The sequence below is a fragment of the Ictidomys tridecemlineatus genome, chromosome 10, assembly GCF_052094955.1.
Source record: "Ictidomys tridecemlineatus isolate mIctTri1 chromosome 10, mIctTri1.hap1, whole genome shotgun sequence".
Classification (NCBI taxonomy): domain Eukaryota; kingdom Metazoa; phylum Chordata; class Mammalia; order Rodentia; family Sciuridae; genus Ictidomys; species Ictidomys tridecemlineatus.
Genome location: NC_135486.1, coordinates 66622292 through 66641116, shown reverse-complemented (window position 1 = coordinate 66641116; position 18825 = coordinate 66622292). Strand labels below are relative to the sequence as shown.

General features: G+C 38.1%; 1 non-coding gene across 1 annotated transcript; it reads right to left on the bottom strand.

The window, feature by feature from the left end:
• Window positions 1-16250: 16250 nt before the first annotated feature.
• On the bottom strand, window positions 16251-16353 carry LOC120887782 (U6 spliceosomal RNA). The gene has a single exon (XR_005731107.2). It is a non-coding gene; the product is annotated as a U6 spliceosomal RNA (small nuclear RNA).
• Window positions 16354-18825: the final 2472 nt, after the last annotated feature.

Sequence of the window (18825 nt, the reverse complement as noted above, 5' to 3'; positions counted from 1 at the left end):
ACATTTTACAAGGATTGTCTTCAAGTGTTGCTAATTTGAATCCTTTAAGTAATTTCTCTACCTTGTTGTCAACTTCTTTTGATAACACCGTAATAATTTTTATTTTATGTTTTGTTTTGTATATAGTCTTCCAACGTTGGAAAAGGCTAAGGCACCTGAAACATGAAACCTCTCTAATCGCTTCTGCTTTGGCTCATTTACAAAACAAAAGGAGAGAGATGTAGAGAATCAGACGTGACTGCTCGCATGCTTGCAAACAAGACTCTTTGCAGTCTTTGGTGGAGGTTGTCTGCAAATAGGATGTTCTGCCAAGGATATAGAGAATCAGATAGGATGACTGCTTGTGTGCTTGCAAACAAGATGCTTTTTGGTCCTTGGTGGAGCTTGCCTGCAAACAGGATGTTCTGCCAAGTGAGCTGGAAGGACTCTGAGAAAAGAACATTACTTGCAAACAAGAATGTTCATCTATTCTTAAGGAGCAGAGCTCAGAATGCTCCAGCCCAAGAGTAGATTAAGACATGATCAGCAAGTTACTTCTGATTAGTAAGCTACTTCTGCACATAATGTTTTGCAAGCTTATAGACCTGAGTGATTGCTGTTGGAATGGTGCCTTCTTTGTTCACAATACTATATAAAGACTGCTGTATTCAATAAAGGGAGCTTCTTCTTCTTCTTCTTTCTTGCTCATGCTGACCTGCGTTTGAGTTCTTTGCAACACAAGTGATGAATCCACTGAAAGAGAAATTAGGGAAATTACCCTATTCAAAATAGCTTCAAGATGCAAGGCTGGTTCAATATACGGAAATCAATAAATGTTATTCACCACATCAATAGACTTAAAAATAAGAACCATATGATCATCTCGATAGATGCAGAAAAAGCATTCGACAAAGTACAGTATCCCTTTATGTTCAAAACTCTAGAAAAACTAGGGATAACAGAACATACCTCAATATTGTAAAAGTAATCTATGCTAAGCCTCAGGCTAGCATCATTCTGAATGGAGAAAAATTGAAGGCATTCCCTCTAAAATCTGGAACAAAACAGGGATGCCCTCTCTCACCACTTCTGTTCAACATAGTTCTCGAAACACTGGCCAGAGCAATTAGACAGACGAAAGAAATTAAAGGCATAAAAATAGAAAAAGAAGAACTTAAATTATCACTATTTGCAGATGACATGATTCTATACCTAGCAGACCCAAAAGGGTCTACAAAGAAACTATTAGAGCTAATAAATGAATTCAGCAAAGTGGCAGGATATAAAATCAACACACATAAATCAAAGGCATTCCTGTATATCAGTGACAAATCCTCTGAAATGGAAATGAGGACAACCACTCCATTCACAATATCCTCAAAAAAAATAAAATACTTGGGAATCAACCTAATAAAAGAGGTGAAAGACTTATACAATGAAAACTACAGAACCCTAAAGAGAGAAATAGAAGATCTTAGAAGATGGAAAAATATACCCTGTTCATGGATAGGCAGAACTAACATCATCAAAATGGCGATATTACCAAAAGTTCTCTATAGGTTTAATGCAATGCCAATCAAAATCCCAATGGCATTTCTTGTAGAAATAGAGAAAACAATTATGAAATTCATATGGAAAAATAAAAGACCCAGAATAGCAAAAACAATACTAAGCAGGAAGTGTGAATCAGACGGTATAGCGATACTAGACCTCAAACTATACTACAGAGCAATAGTAACAAAAACAGCATGGTACTGGTACCAAAACAGGCGGGTGGATCAATGGTACAAAATAGAGGACACAGAAACCAATCCACAAAACTACAACTATCTTATATTTGATAAAGGGGCTAAAAGCATGAAATGGAGGAAGGATAGCATCTTCAACAAACGGTGCTGGGAAAACTAGAAATCCATATGCAACAAAATGAAACTGAATCCCTTTCTCTCGCCATGCACAAAAGTTAACTCAAAATGGATCAAGGATCTTGATATCAAATTAGAGACACGGCGTCTGATACAAGAAAAAGTTGGCTACGATCTACATACTGTGGGGTCGGGCTCCAAATTCCTCAATAGGACACCCATAGCACAAGAGTTAATAACTAGAATCAACAAATGGCACTTACTCAAACTAAAATTTTTTTCTCAGCAAAAGAAACAATAAGAGAGGTAAATAGGGAGCCTACATCCTGGGAACAAATCTTTACTCCTCACACTTCAGATAGAGCCCTAATATCCAGAGTATACAAAGAACTCAAAAAATTAAACAATAAGAAAATGAATAACCCAATCAACAAATGGGCCAAGGACCTGAACAGACACTTCTCAGAGGAGGACATAAAATCAATCAATAAGTACATGAAAAAATGCTCACTATCTCTAGCAGTCAGAAAAATGCAAATCAAAACCACCCTAAGATACCATCTCACTCCAGTAGGATTGGCAGCCATTATGAAGTCAAACAACAACAAGTGCTGGCGAGGATGTGGGGAAAAGGGTACACTTGTACATTGCTGGTGGGACTGCAAATTGGTGCAGTCAATTTGGAAAGCAGTATGGAGATTTCTTGGAAAGCTAGGAATGGAACCACCATTTGACCCAGCTATTCCCCTTCTTGATCTATTCCCTAAAAACCTTAAAAGAGCATGCTACAGGGACACTGCTACGATGTTCATACCAGCACAATTCACATTAGCAAGACTGTGGAACCAATCTAGATGCCCTTGAATAGACGAAAGGATAAAAAAAAATGTGGCATTTATACACAATGGAGTATTACTCTGCATTAAAAAATGACAAAATCATAGAATTTGCAGGGAAATGGATGGCATTAGAACAGATTATGCTAAGTGAAGCCAGCCAATCCCTAAAAAACAAATGCCAAATGTTTTCTTTGATATAAGGAGAGTAACTAAGAACAGAGTGGGGAGAAAGAGCATGAGAAAAAGATTAACATTAAACAGGGGTGAAAGGCAGGAGGGAAAAGGAAAGAGAAGGGAAATTGCATGGAAATGGAAGAAGACCCTCATGGTTATACAAAAATTACATACAAGAGGAAGTGAGGGGAAAGGGGGAAAAAACAAGGGGGAGAAATGAATTACAGTAGATGGGGTAGAGAGAGAAGATGGGAGGGGAGGGGAGGGGAGGGGGGATAGTAGAAGATAGGAAAGGCAGCAGAATACAACAGACACTAGTATAGCAATTTGTAAAACAGTGGATGTGTAACGGATGTGATGCTGCAATCTGTATACGGGGTAAAAATGGGAGTTCATAACCCACTTGAATCAAAGTGTGAAATATGATATGTCAAGAACTAGGTAATGTTTTTAACAACCAACAATAAAAATTAAAGAAAAAAATAGCTTCAAGGGCTGCAATTGTGGCTCAGTGGTACAGTGCTCGCCTAGCACAGGCGAGGCCCTGGGTTCTATCCTCAGCACCACATAATAAAGATATTGTGCCCAACTACAACTAAAAAATAAATATTTAAAAATAGCCTCAAAGAACATAAAATACTTGATAATTAATCTAACAAAAAGAGGTGAAAGACCTCTACAATGAAAACTACAGAACACTAAAGAAGGAAATTGAAAAAGAACTTAGAAGATGGAAAGACCTCCTGTGCTCTTGGATAGGCAGAGTTAAAATTGTCAAAATGACCATACTACCAAAACTGTTATACAGATTTAATGCAATTCCTATTAAAATCCCAATGACATTCTTCATAGAACTAGAAAAAGAAATCATGAAATTCATTTGGAAAAATAAGAGATCCAGAATAGCCAAAGCAATCCTTATAAAAAAAAAAGTGAAGAAGGAGGCATCACAATAACAGAACTTAAACTATACTACAGAGATATAGTAACAAAAACAGCATGGTATTGGCACCAAAATAGACATGTAGACCAATGGTACAGAATAGAGGACATGGAGACTAACCCATATAAATACAGTTATATTAGACAAGGGTGCCAAAAATATACATTGGAGAAAGGATAACGTCTTCAACAAATGGTGCTGGGAAAATTGAAAATTCATATGTAGCAAAATGAAATTAAACCTCTATCTCTGACGATGCACAAAACTCAAAGTGGATCAAAGACCTAGGAATTAGACCAGAGACCCTGCACTCAATAGAATAAAAAGTAAGCCTAAATCTTCATCAAGTTGGTTTAGGCCCCAACTTCCTTAACAAGACTCCTAAAATGCAAGAAATAAAATCAAGAATCAATAAATGGGATGGATTCAAACTGAAAAGCTTCTTCTCAGCAAAATAAACAATCATTGAGGTGAAGAGAGAGCCTACAATATGGGAGCAATTTTTTACCACATGCACATCAGATGGAGCACTAATTCTAGGATATATAAAGAACTCAAAAAACTTAATACCAAAAAAAGAAACAACCCAATCAACAAATGGGCACTTCTCAGAAGAAGATAAACAAGTGAACAACAAATATATCAAAACGTGTTCAATATCTTTAGAAATTAGAGTAATCCAAATCAAAACTACTCTAAGATTTTATCTAAATCCAGTCAGAATGGCATTTATCAAGAATACAAGCAATAATAAGTCTTGGAGAGAATATAGGGGGAAAGTTATACTCCTACATTGCTGGTGGGACTGCAAATTGGTGTAACCACTTTGGAAAGCAGAGCGGAAATTCCACCGAAAACTTGGAATGGAATCACCATTTGACCCAGCTAACCCGTTCCTTGGTCTATACCCAAAGGATTTAAAATCGGCTTCCTATAGTGACATAGCCACACCAATGTTATAGCAGCTGAATTCATAGTAGCTAAACTGTGCAACCAACCTAGATGCCCAGCAATAGATAAATGGATAAACAAACTGTGGTATATATACACAACGTGTTGTGGGGCAGGTCTCTCAGAAAACACACCAAGTCCCAGTTTTGTTCAAATTGAAGAGTCTTTATTTAGCTGGCTGGCTGGCTGGCTGGCGACTGCTCCCCCACAGTACCCATAACTTTCTCTGCAAGGAACAGCCCTGAGCCTGAGCATTTTAGGTTATTTAAATGCAAAAACCACATCTGGGTTGACGTAGCTGCAAGCAAGCAGGTACAGAAGCTGAATTGGGCAGTTAGCGAGACAATGCAATGGGTACATTGGTATTTCCCACAGGATTTTCCAGGTTGGTATAGCAGCAAGCAAGCAGAAGGGAACTGGATCAAAATGACCCTAGTTCAGTACAAGTTAGAGAATGGTTACTAACGTTTAGACAATCAATCTCTGACAAGGTACATTGCCCAAGAAAAATGGAAACCAAAGAGAAAAAATTTACATTGTATAAGAATTGCTATTTTGTGAATGGCTAGGTATGCTATGCTAGGTAACTATTAATAGGTACAGAGCCAGGCTTTCCCATGGGACAAGCATTTCTTACATGATATGGAATCTCAGGGTAAAATAGAGTCTATTTGGGCATTGTTCATATACCCTGGCCCATAACAAATGGAATATTACTCAGCATTAAAAGAGAATAAAATTATGGCATTTGCAGGTAAATGGATGGAGTTGGAGAATATTATGCTAAGTGAAGTAAGCCGGTCCCCAGAAACTGAATGTTTTCTCTGTTTAGTAGATGCTGACTATGGTGGCAGGGGAGTCATGGGAAACTTTGAACTGGGGAAACAGGAGGGTGGGGCGGGTTATGGGGGAAAGAAAGATGGTGTTATGAGATGGACATCATTATCCTAGTAACATATATGATTGCATGAATGGTGCATCTCTATACTGTGTATAACCAGAGAATTGAAATGTTGCACTCCATTTGTGTGTGATGAATTGAAATGCATTTTGCTGTCATGTACTGCTAAGTAGAACAAATAAAAATAATAATAATAAAAATAAAACATGACACAGAGCACAACTCTACAACTATTATCTGGATGATCTTGTACATATTCCCAAACTCAGCACTTGACTTTCCTTGACTCGAAACTGAGTCATGGTAGAACTCTGGGGTTTGTTGTTCAAATTAAATGAATTTAGATACAAAATCATTTTTCATTATTAATTGATGTTAGTACCATTCATATAGGGAGAGAACTAATCCTCATTTTTTTCCTGTGTTTATTTTGTAAGGGAAGGACAGCTTTACATTCCAGGTTGCTTTATAAACAGACAACTGTGTTATATAGATAGTTAGGATACTCTAGTGTGGGCAATTTAAATTTTTTCTGTGTGTATTATTTTTTCTTCTCTGTAGTGAAATTTCAGGGTATTGTCCTCAGCACTGGGCTTCTTATAGGGAAATGTTGGTTGTCACTAGCTTTAGAGTGATGGGAACTGCATCATCTGCTACAGTGAGAGAATCACAATGGTACTCTGGCATGGACACAACTGAAACTTTGGAAGTTTCTGTATTCAACACCCATGACATGACGAATCCAATGACAGTGACAGTTATCAATGAGGTATTAAGTGATGCCAGCTGAAACCAACACCTGCAGTGGCACTGAGAGGACAAACTGACTTTGTACTAGCTCCATCCTTTGAACATGTTGTCTCTGTCATTCAGCAGATACCTCTGAGATTATTTAATGAAGTCTTCACGGAATCCCAGCCAAAGGCTGAGGAAGACGTGCATGGGTACCTCATGTCTATTTTCCTTCTCCTTTTGTATATTTTACTGAAATGCTTATTCTGCTGCAAAGTAAATCTCATATTTTGTGTGTCCCTTAGAATGTGATATGGTAGATTCTCTTACTCTCTCCACCCAGGTTTGTACCTTCACAGGCCCAATAATGTCTTTTCCTTGATTTCCTTGATAAAATGCCTCAAGTCAGCCATTCTAAAGAACGTTCCCTTTGAGTCACTGAGAGGAGTTGCCTGGAAGGAAGGGTTACCTAAGCTGTACATGTGGGAAAGAAGTGTAATAAACTCCTTTGCACTTTTATGATTTCAAGGAAAATCTGAGGATTTGGTAGTAAATTAGAGAAACAGAAGAACCCTAGTCCGAACCCAAAAAGGACAGTCCTGACAATCAGCCCAAACCTGACTTTCTGCTGAAAGGGCTGGGAATGTGGATTTAGATAGGGGTTAGTTTAATTATAGAATACTTGGTTTCAATCTTAAATATAAAATGAGGGCCTTAAAACTGAGTGATTATGAGAACCAATATGGAAATAAGTCAGAGTGGACTCTGCACTCTAGCTAGCAGGACTATTGGACCCCTGTCAGTATAAGAGGCCAGAAGGTAGATTGGGAGGCCAAGGAACTGACTGTCAATGTGTGCTGTGTACCCAAATTTATTCTTTTCTATTTTTTACAAAATAAATTATTATTAAATAATAAATTTATGCCTTTATCCACATATTTTATATAAACATGGAAAAGTACATAAGATACAGCTGTTGGATTTAACAGATAATTATCAAGTACACACACACAGGTGGCCCCCTGTCGCAGTCTGGCTGGGCACAATTCAGGAGCCACTTGTCAAAAGAAAATAACTTTATATTTAGAACTACACATGCCAAACAAAACAGCTCCTCAAGAAAAAACCCTCAGAGCCCAACTGCCACCACCGGCTTCCCACAAGCCTCTCACCCCCACACCAGCCTCTCCACCTCCCACAATCCTCCTGCTCTTGAGGCCGATTGCTGGGTTGCATGGGTGGAGCCAAAGAAGTCCCCCAATGAGCAGCTCCGAGGTCTGAAAGGCAGGGAAACAGCCCAATGAGCATCACCACAGAGGAGCCAATCAGCTAGATGTTGCTGGGGCCGCTGTGAGCCAATCATTGTTAAATATATCACAGTTGGAAGTTTGCTAGCATATTTAACAGCTGGAAGTTTGCTGGGGCCCCTTTGGCTGTGGCTCTCAACATCTCCCCCTCTCTGTTTAAACAACAAGCATGTGGCTTAGGGACCGTGCCTGCCTTAGGTTGTCCAATACTACATATGGTCCCTACCCGTCATCGGATGAGCTGACCTCAGGGCGTCAGCCTCCTGTCTTATGTTGGTACCATTGTAATTGGATCTTACCTGTCATTGACTACTGGTCCAGTATACAGTCACACCTGTGTAGAGGTACCAGCGGGGGGGGGGGTGAGGTTCTTTGCCTCACCTCTGTTGGCCCCCAAATTTTAGCTGAACAATCATGAGAAGCAGAAAGGAGGAAGATACACCAAGCCAATTGACGGCTCCTTTTGGAAAAATTGTACCACCAATGACATCATCAGTAAAAATACCCCAACACTACCACAAGTTGCTGCACCAACAAATAGTTCACAATGCATAGAGGTGAGTTCACAATGCATACAAGTGATACATACTCCAGGCAAGTTCTGCAAGCAGTTCAGTGATGGCTATTGCAGAAGCTGTAGATTGGTTTTATCTTTGTCTTCACCAACACTGGGATGAAGATAGGAATTCTGGCAATAATGGCTAAAGAAAAAATTATGTAACATTCCAGAAGGCACTAAAAGAAAACAATTTTCTTAAGAATTTACATTATCTTGAAGAGAATTATTAAATATAATGAAAAGGAAAGGCAAAAGTAAACAAACAGATCTGTTAACCTCCTTTTTTGTTCACATATTAAAACAATCCTCAACAGTTGTTTACCCAATTTAAATTAAACCATTTAAATCATGTGAATAAAAAAAATATATTTGGATCCATTTTTTCATGAGTAATCATCATATATGATATATGGACATACGTACATTCAAACATATAACACAAAACACAAGTGTGCACACATAATATAATACATACAACACATAACATAATAGTAAAGGCCTTATAACTTTTTACAGGTGAAATCTCCATTGCAATGTTTAAAACCTCTATAGTCAAAAAAAAAAAAAAAGAAGAACTGATCAGCAAAATATTAACCTAGGTCTGTATGAGCTCAAAAAACAAAATAGAACTTCATGATGTAGAAAAGGGCAATAATAAAATAGATATTGAAAAAAGCATTCTGGTTCTGTTGCAGATGTAAGAATAGCCAAATTGGAGTTTTGGATATCAGCTGTTATGGATTTGAGCCAAATCATCTTCTTTTTGGTCTGTAGAAATCGCTTTAGTTAATCTCTCTGGAATCCAAATCGGCTGCTGTTCTTCCTGTGGAAACACACAAACAGACCCCCGACTCCAGACAATTACTGGGTCAGGACCTTTCCATTGTCCTGTTAGAATATCTTTCCAAAGTACCTTGGGCTTATGTACATTTTTTGGACACATCTGCCTTTCTGCAGTACTAAGTCCTGATGAATCCAAATTTTAAAAGTTTAGAGTAAAAAGGGTTATTTTAAGTTTATCTTTGGGGAATATATATCCCTTCCCAATTCCATCTTTTTGCTTTAATAAGTACATTTTAATAGTTTGATGAGCTCTTTCAACTATGCCTTGTCCCTGTGCATTGTATGGGATTCCTGTTATATGAGTAATGCCAAATGATGAGCAAAATTGTTTAAAAGAGGTAGAAATATAACCAGGGGCATTATCTGTTTTTAACTGTTTTGGAACGCCCACAGTGGCAAAATTTTGTAAGCAATGAGCTATAATATCTTTAGTTTTTTTCTCTGGCATGAAGGGAGCCCATCAAAAATCCAGAAGTATCAACTGCAACATGCAAATATTTTAATTTTCCAAATTCTGGCAAGTGTGTGACGTCCATCTGCCAAATACGGTTAGGTATCAGTCCTCTAGGATTGATTCTAAGACTAACATGTGGCAAAAAGTTCACACAATTTTGACATTGTTTTATTATTTGTCTAGCTTGTTCCTTAGTTATTTTAAAATGCTTTTGTAAAGTATTAGCATTGACATGGAACCTTTTATGAAAATTTATAGCTTCTTCTAGTGTAGAGAAAATATGTGTCATGTGTAGTTTTATCTGCTAAATCATTGGGCTCCAGGCAATCCTGTATGTGCCCTGATATGTTCTATAAAGAATGGATCTTTTCTGTCCCAGATTAGACTTTGTATAGTGGAAAGCAAAGAGAAAACAGTAGAGGAAGGGGAAATCCTACCAGCATCTTCAAGGGATACTATAGCATTAACTATATACTATCGGAAAATAAATTAAATACAGAATATTTAAACATCATAAAAGCTTGTAATACTGCATTAAGCTCTACCTTTTGAGCTGATTGTTTGGGTACTAAAAATGTAAAAGTTTGATCAGGTATAACTATTGCTGCTGTACCATTATTTGACCCATCAGTGAATATATTTGGAGCATTCATGATAGGTTTTCTTGTCATTTTTGGAAAAATTACAGGATGTGATGACCAAAAAGACAATAATTAACTAACTCATCAATTTGATTCATAGTATATGGAGTAATAATTTTATTGGGAGAAATTCCAAACACTCCCTTTGCTGCTTTTATTCCTTTGAGTATTAATTGTCCTACAGCCTCAGGATACCTAGTAAGAATAGTGTTAGGAGAATAAGATAAATGTATCCATAATAATGGACCTTCTTGCCAAAATACTCCTGTAGAAATATTTTTTGTTGGTAGTACAATAAATAATAAAGGCAAACTTATATCAATTCTATCCAAATGCATATTTTCCATATATGTTTTAATGCTTTTTAATGCCTTTCTTGCTTCAGGCGTTAACATTCGGGGTGAATTTGGATCTGATGGACCTTTTAGGATATCAAATAAAGGTCCTAATTCTCCTGTTGGTATACCTAGATAAGGCCTTATCCAATTTATGTCTCCTAATAACTTTTGAAAGTCGTTAAGTGATTTGAGTTGATCTACTCGTATTTGAATTTTTGGTGGACAGACCATGGTTGAGGATAATAGAACTCCTAAATAATTAATTGGAAAATTTAATTGTACTTTATCTATTGCTATCTCTAGATTATAATTTTTTAATAAGTTTGTAAGTGTGGCATAACATTCTAGCAATGTGTTTTTAGCTTTGTGTGCTAATAATACATCATCCATATAGTGAAATATTTGTAGTTCAGGATTTTGATTTCTAAGTGGCTGGATTACTTTGTTAACATAAATTTGACACATAGTTGGGCTGTTAGCCATCCCTTGAGGAAGTACTTTCCATTCATATCTCTTATCAGGACCTTCATGATTCAGTGCAGGGATAGTAAATGCAAAACGTGGACTATCCTCAGGATGAATTGGAATTGAAAAAAAAACAATCTTTAATATCTATAACTAAAACATACCAAGTTTTTTGCAAAGCAGACAATTGAGGATCCCCGATTGAGCAGGTTCCATAATAACCATCTCATTATCAATGGCTCTTAAACCTTGCAATAATCTCCATTTACCAGATTTCTTTTTGATGACAAAAATGGGAGTATTATGGGGAGATACAGAAGGTTGTATATGTCCTTCCACTAATTGTTGTTTGACCAGATCATGGGCTGCTTGTATCTTTTCTTTAGTCAGGGGCCACTGAGGAACACATACTGGTCTTTCTGATTTCCAAGTAATTTTTATTGTCTCAGTGGCCCTTTCTGAAAATCCAACCCATGTCTGTCTGTTCCTTGATCTATTTGTATTGGTGCTGCTATACCTTGTTCTTGTTTTTCTAATCTTTTTCCTTTCCTAAAACCTTGTCTAGCCATAATAGTGGGTGCATTTTGGTTGATGTTATTTGTTAATGTCAAACCTAATTGATCTAGGACATCTCGTCCCCATAAATTTACAGGAAGATGATCCAATACATATGGCTGTATAGTTCCTTCACATCCTTCAGGATCCTTCCAATCTAATAGCATTGCACTTCTATGGGGATTAGTCGACACTCCTAGGCCTTGAAGCATTTGAGTGGCTTGTTGTAATGGCCAATGTTTTGGCCATTCTTGATGAGACATGATGCTAAGGTCTGCACCTGTATCCAGTAACCCATTAAATTCATGTCCTTGAATATTTAGTTTTAGCATGGGTCGAGAATCTAAATTTAAAGAAAGCATAGCCCAATCTACACCTGTGGAGCCTAATCCCTTGGAACCTTTTTCTACAGTACGACTGGAAAATTTATCATATAGGCTTGGTATTATTAGTAACTGTGCTATTCTATCTCCTGGTGAAATTACTGATATACCCTTTGGAGAACTAGCTATAATTTTTATTTCACCTTCATAATCGGGATCAATTACCCCACGACTTACCATAAGTCCTTTTAGAGTAGAAGAGCTGCGTCCCAATAATAAGCCTACTGTTCCTTTGGGAAGAGGTCCTTTTACCCCTGTGGAAATGATTTGAACTCCCATCTCTGGAGTTAGTACTGATCTGGCAGAGGCACAGATGTCCAACCCTGCGCTCCCTCTGGTTTGTCTGATGAGGGATTTGATGGGGTTGCTGGGTTCCTCCAGTGCTCTGTATATTTGTGGTTTTGGGCCCCGGAGCATTGGGCCCCCCTATCCATTTTTTGGCAATGGAGCCCAATGCCTTTCTCCACGATATCTGGATAAACACTTGGTCCTTGTTTGTTTTTTGATAATGGAGTACCCTCTATGGTGGTTTGAGAACGGCACTCATTAGCCCAATGTAATGGAGTACCCTCTATGGTGGTTTGAGAATGGCATTCATTAGCCCAATGTCTCCCTCTACGGCATCGTGGGCAAATACCCGGTATTCTACTCCTTTGATACCTAGTTTTGTTAAACCCTCCTCCTATGGGGCAATTCCTTTTAAAATGTCCTGTTTGTTGACAATTGTAGCATGTTCTTGGCCTGGAATCTAAAGCCTGTTTTACTGCAGCTGCCACAACTTTCTCTTGTTCATTAATGTCTCTACATAATTTAATATATGTGTTTAAATCTTCATGTTTCCATGGTCTAATCATATCTCTGCACCAATGATTCGCTTGGTCATAAGCCAGTTGTTTTATTAATGGCATTGCTTGTTCTGTATTCCCCAAAACTCTGGTAGCTGTTTGAATAAGCCTATCTACAAATTCAGCATAAGGTTCATTAGCTCCTTGTATTATCTTAGATAATTGACCTTGTAAACCTCCATGTCCTTGTAAAGTCTTCCATGCCTTAACTGCATCTACAGCAATTTGTAAATATACACCAGGATCATATGTAATTTGTTGCTGCTGATCCTCATAAGGTCCCTTTCCTAACAACATATCTAGATTTCTCTGAGGATAACCAACTGCTGCATTTCGCCTAGCCGTCTCCTTGCAAAATTCCTCATTGGCAACCTTCCACAACAGGTATTGTCCTCCATTTAGCACAGCTTTACACATATTAGCCCAATCTGCTGGCGTCATGTTTAAGTTGGTATTGGATTCGACCAAGCTTACAGTGAAGGGTGCTTGAGGACCATAGGTTGTTACAGCCTCTTTAAGCTGCTTCACTGTTTTGAAATTATAAAGCATGGTAAATTCGCTGCCCTCCTACCTCAAATACAGGGCATGTTAATACTTGAGATCCTGTCTCAGGATCCCAACTATCAACTGCGGGGGTTGGGAGCCTCCTAGCATATGGAGGTGGTGCTGTTGGACACTTATGCCCTCTGGTGATAGAATGGTGTTAGTAGCAGTCTCCTGTAGAGGTGGTGCTGTTGGTTGGACACTTACGCCCTCTGACAGAAAGGTGTTAGTAGCAGTCTCCTGCTGTAACTTTTCCCCTGATGGCTTTTTCTGCTTTACACTTTCTTCCTCTGTCTGACTAGTTCGAGAGACCTTCTCTTTTACTTGAATCTTTTCCTCTGTCTGGCTAACTTGAGAGACCTTCTCTTTTACTTGAATCAATATGTCTTCTCCTTCCTCTACCATTGTCTGAACTGAAGGCTTTGGACTAAGCAAACCAGATACCAACGCCCACAATGTCAATGTGCCAACTGGCAGAGTTCCTGGGATTTTCTTTTATATTCTTTTTAAATCTTCACCATGATGGTCCCACTGTGATATATTTAACAACTTCTCCTTAAAAAGCCATGGGCTACATTTTTGTATTGTATCAACGTATGCCCTGACTGCTCTTGATTTTACTGAGATGCCTCCTTCCTCTAACAATTTACTTAACAGTCTTTCAGTTTTTTTTTTACTAATTTCTGATCCCGTATTTCTACTATAATACAACCCAACAAGATGACGCCAAACAAAACCTAGACAGAATGAAATAAAAATGGAACAACAAAAATTCATTATAGCCTTTCTATCCTCCTGACATGTCCATCCGTCCTTTCTCCCTATATGTTCCTCAGACGCAAATAGTTTTTCCTCAGATGTGAGCGGTTTTTCTTCCGTCTCACTCATCTCCAGGGACAGGCAACTTAAAACAAAAATGAAGCAAAACAAAAGAGGAATCTTAGAATGGCTACCCATCCTCTCGCCCTGCCCTCAGGGGTGAGCAGTTTACTTACCCTCAGTTGCTCCCCGGTGCGAGCCACCAAATGCTGCAGTCTGGCTGGGCACAATTCAGGGGCCACTTGTCAAAAGAAAATAACTTTATTTTTAGAACTACACACGCCAAACAAAACAGCTCCTCAAGGAAAAAACCCTCAGAGCCCAACTGCCACCACCGGCTTCCCACAAGCCTCTCACCCCCACCCCAGCCTCTCCACCTCCCACAATCCTCCTGCTCTTGAGGCCGATTGGCTGGGTTGCATGGGTGGAGCCAAAGAAGTCCCCCAATGAGCAGTTCTGAGGTCTGAAAGGCAGGGAAACAGCCCAATGAACATCACCACAGAGGAGCCAATCAGCTAGATGTTGCTGGGGCGCTGTGAGCCAATCATTGTTAAATATATCACAGTTAGAAGTTTGCTAGCATATTTAACAGCTGGAAGTTTGCTGGGGCCCCTTTGGCTGTGGCTCTCAACAGCCCCCTCCTTGATTTCTATGGTTAACACATCTTTGTTTTTCTTTATAATTTTGCAGACTATGGATTCCCAAACAGTATAGCCTAGTTTTGCCTGATCCGGAGCTGCATATAAATGGAATACATTTTTTCTGAATCTGGATTTTTTCCCACTCTGTATTATGTTTGTAATACAGGTACAATAATACAGGTATGTTTGGCCCCCGAGATTGTTTCAAACTTGGTGTTGTTTCTTTTTTTCATTTCGTCATTTTTGTGGGAATGTGGTGGCGCCATGTTATATTTCATTTTGCCTCTCACCATTACTAATGAATTGACTCTTTTTTCATGTTTATTGCCACTCAGATACTGCTTTTGTTTGTTTGTTTTGTGATGTGGTAGTTTGAGATTTTGCCAATTTCTGTTTTATTGTGTTGTCTTTTCTTCTTGATTTGTCAGAGTTGTTCTATATTCTGAATAACACAGCCATTTTGGATATAAGCATTGCAAGAATCTTTTCCCATTCTTGGGGGTTCCTCTCATTCTATTTAATAGTATCTCTTAGAAAAATAATTTCTTAATCTTAATATGACCCAGTTTATCAATTTTGTCCTTTGTAAGTTATGTTCTTTAAATCCTCTTAATTTTTTTCCTACTCCAGAGTCATAAAGATGTTCTGTTTTCCTCTAAAAGCTTTTATGGATTTACCTTTCATATTTAGAACTACAATCCATTTACAATCAATTTTGAGTATGGTATAAGGTATATGTCAAGATACATTTTTTCTTATGAATATCCAGTTCACCCAATATAATCTGTTGGATAAACCATCCTTTTCCAACTTGCCCTGCAGCACCGCCATGGTCATAAACCAAATGATAAAGTATATGACATTACTATGTGACGTCAGTAGAGATCACCTTGATGAGGAGGTAGATTCAAAGTGCACTTCAAGGCAAGCCATTTCAGATACCAAGCTAAGCAGTCTGAGTAAGTTTTATTTAATCAATGAAAACACAAAGTAAGAAGCAAAAGGAAAGAGAAAAGGGAATGAATTAAAAATTTTTTTCTTTCACTTTTTTTATTACTGCATTAGAGTTATATATAACAGTGGGGTTCATTTTGACATAATTATACAGGCTTTGAATATAATTTGCTCCAATTCTGTCCCCAGTGCTTTGCCTTTCCCTCCCTTCCTCTCTCCCCTGTTGCCTTTCCTCTGCTGGTCTTTCTTCTATTTTCTCATAGTTCTTTTTAAATTAGAATTTTTTAAATGTATACTCTGCTTTATAGATATACATAAAGGTGAAGTTCACTGTGGTATATTCATACACACTCATGATAGTTTGGTGGATATCATTCTGGTGTTCCTCCCTTTTCCCACTGCTCCTCCCTACTCCTCACTCCCCTTCCTCCACTCCCCTGATCTCTCTTCCATTTTCATGGGATGCCCCACCACCACTTTCCCCCCTTATTTTGGTCTAGCTTCCACACATGAGACAAAAAAACTACGGAACACTTGGTGAATTTACATGTCAACCTTGCACAGGGACCGTGCCCATCTTCCCTGTATTGTTTTAATTCTGGTGTATTTGCTGCCAAGGCAAGCGTGTGAATAAAAGTTGACAAGGAAGAGATTGGAAAGTGGATGAGTGGTGCTATGGATACCCACACTATCCGGCTCTCGTATAGCTTCCTCTCTGTTTCTCTCCCGCTCCTGGACCTTTCCTTCCTTCATCATCTTTTTTTGTATTGCCCTTTTCCCAATAGTATGTGCAAAATGAAGAAAATTGGATCTAAAGAAAATTATAGCCGGACACAAGGGCACATGCCTGTAATCCCAGCGAGTGGGGAACTGAGGCAAGAGAATTGCATGTTAAAAGCCAACTTCACAATTTAGTGAGACCCTGTCTCAAAATAAAAATTAGAAAGGCTGGGGATGTAGCTCAGTGGCACCCCTGGTTTTCAACCCTAGTACCAATAGATAAATAAATATTACAAAAATTGCACTTAATAGCTTTGGAATAAAAAAAAGAAAACTATAGTGACAACAATTTTCAAGACACTAAAAACAAAGTGACAGTCTTTTAACAACTGCAGCTTTGTCACTAAATCCGATTTCCTCACAGCAAGTGGTCCAGAGCCTTGGGAGCCATTTCTATCACATAACCAGTCCCAACAGCTCAACCCTCTGAGTCCCACTGGGACTATATACAAATGATCTATCTCGCTGTTATCAGTAAGCAATGCTGACAAAGTGGGAGAAACCACCCTAAGATTTCTTAGACCCATGGACACAAATCAAGACTATAAATTCATGTTATGCCTTTTACAAAAATGACAAGTTAGAACTGCAGCCAATCAGCTTAGGTGAATTCTAGGTCCGCTGGAATAAACTCACAGAGCACATTAAAAGTAATTTTAGTGGAATGGCTGATTGAAGTGGATTTAAGAGAATATTACAGTGCTGTACTGCTGAGTTTAGTACATATATAGGCCTAATAGCAGCACAACAGAGGGGAGAGTGGAGCTGTCTTGTGGCTTAGGTCTATATTTTGCTAGAATTAAGCTAGTTTTACTCTAAAGTAAAATGTGAAAAGTTCAGATTCATGTTGTAATGCCTAAGGCACCACTAAGAAAATTTCTCACAAAATATAAACACAAGAAGAAAATGATACAGTAGAAAATACATATTTACTATAAAGGAGGTTGTAAAGGAAGATAAATGGATCGAAAACAAAACTTACAGACAAAAAAAACCCCACAAATTAAAAAATGGCAGTTGTGGGCTGGGATTGTGGCTCAGTGGCACAGCGCTTGCCTTGCATGTATGAGGCCCTGGGTTCAATCCTCAACACCACATAAAAATAAATAAATAAAATAAAGGTATTGTGTTCATCTACAAGTAAAGAAAAAAAAAATTTTAAAGGCAGGTGTAAATTCATCTAGTTCAATAATGACACTAAGGTGAATTAATAAAACATGCTAATATGAAAAAAGAATAATGATATTCAGTGTGAATGGATTAAATATTCAAATCAAGTCAGAAATTGTCATTAGAAACTGGATTAAAAATTCAATTATATTCTCTCTACAAGAAACACACCGTAGTTTCAAAAACACAAATAGATTGAAAATAAAAGACTGGAAAAAGATACACCATGAGACCAGTACCCAGAAAAAAAAAGTAGAGTCATATATTAATAATGAATAAAACAGACTTGGGACAAAATACATTACTAGAAGCAAAGAAAGAAATTTTATATTGAGAGAAGGGCTAATTGATCAGGAAGAATTAAGAATTCCAAGCATATACTTATGTATGAAAGAGCTTCAAAATTGTGTATAGCAAAAACTAACAGAATTGAAGGGAAAAATATACAATTCATCAATAATAGAGACTTCAGTATCTATGATCAATAATGGACACAATAACTAAACTGAAAATCAGCAAGAATATAGTCTATGATCAGTTGGCCTGATTGACATCTATGAAGCACTCCAACCAGAGACAACAAAATACATATTCCTCTCAAGCACATATAGTATACTCCCTAGGGTATAGTTGGCCATGTACAAATCTCAATAAATTTAAAATGATCTAAACCATACAAAATATATTCTCTGACTGCAGTGAAATAAAATTAAAAATCAACAAAAGAAGGACATTTGGAAAATCCAGGAATATTTGAAAATTAAATGCACACTACCAAATAATTCACAATTCAAAGAAAATCACAAAGGAAATCTGCCGAAGTCTGGCTTGGCACAAATCAGGAGCCACTTGTCAAAAAGAAACTAACTTTATTTTTAGAACTACAAACAGCCAAACAAAACAGCTCCAGGGAAAAACCCTCAGAGCCCAACTGCCACCACCGGCTTCCACAAGCCTCTCCTCACACCAACCTCACCACCTCCCACAATCCTCCTACTCTTGAGGCCGATTGGCTGGGTCGCGTGGGCGGAGCCAAAGAAGTCCCCCAATGAGCAGCTCCGTGGACGAGCCAATCAGCTAGATGTTGCTGGGGCTGCTGTGAGCCAATCATCAGCTGGCAGTCTGAAGGGCAGGGAAACAGCCC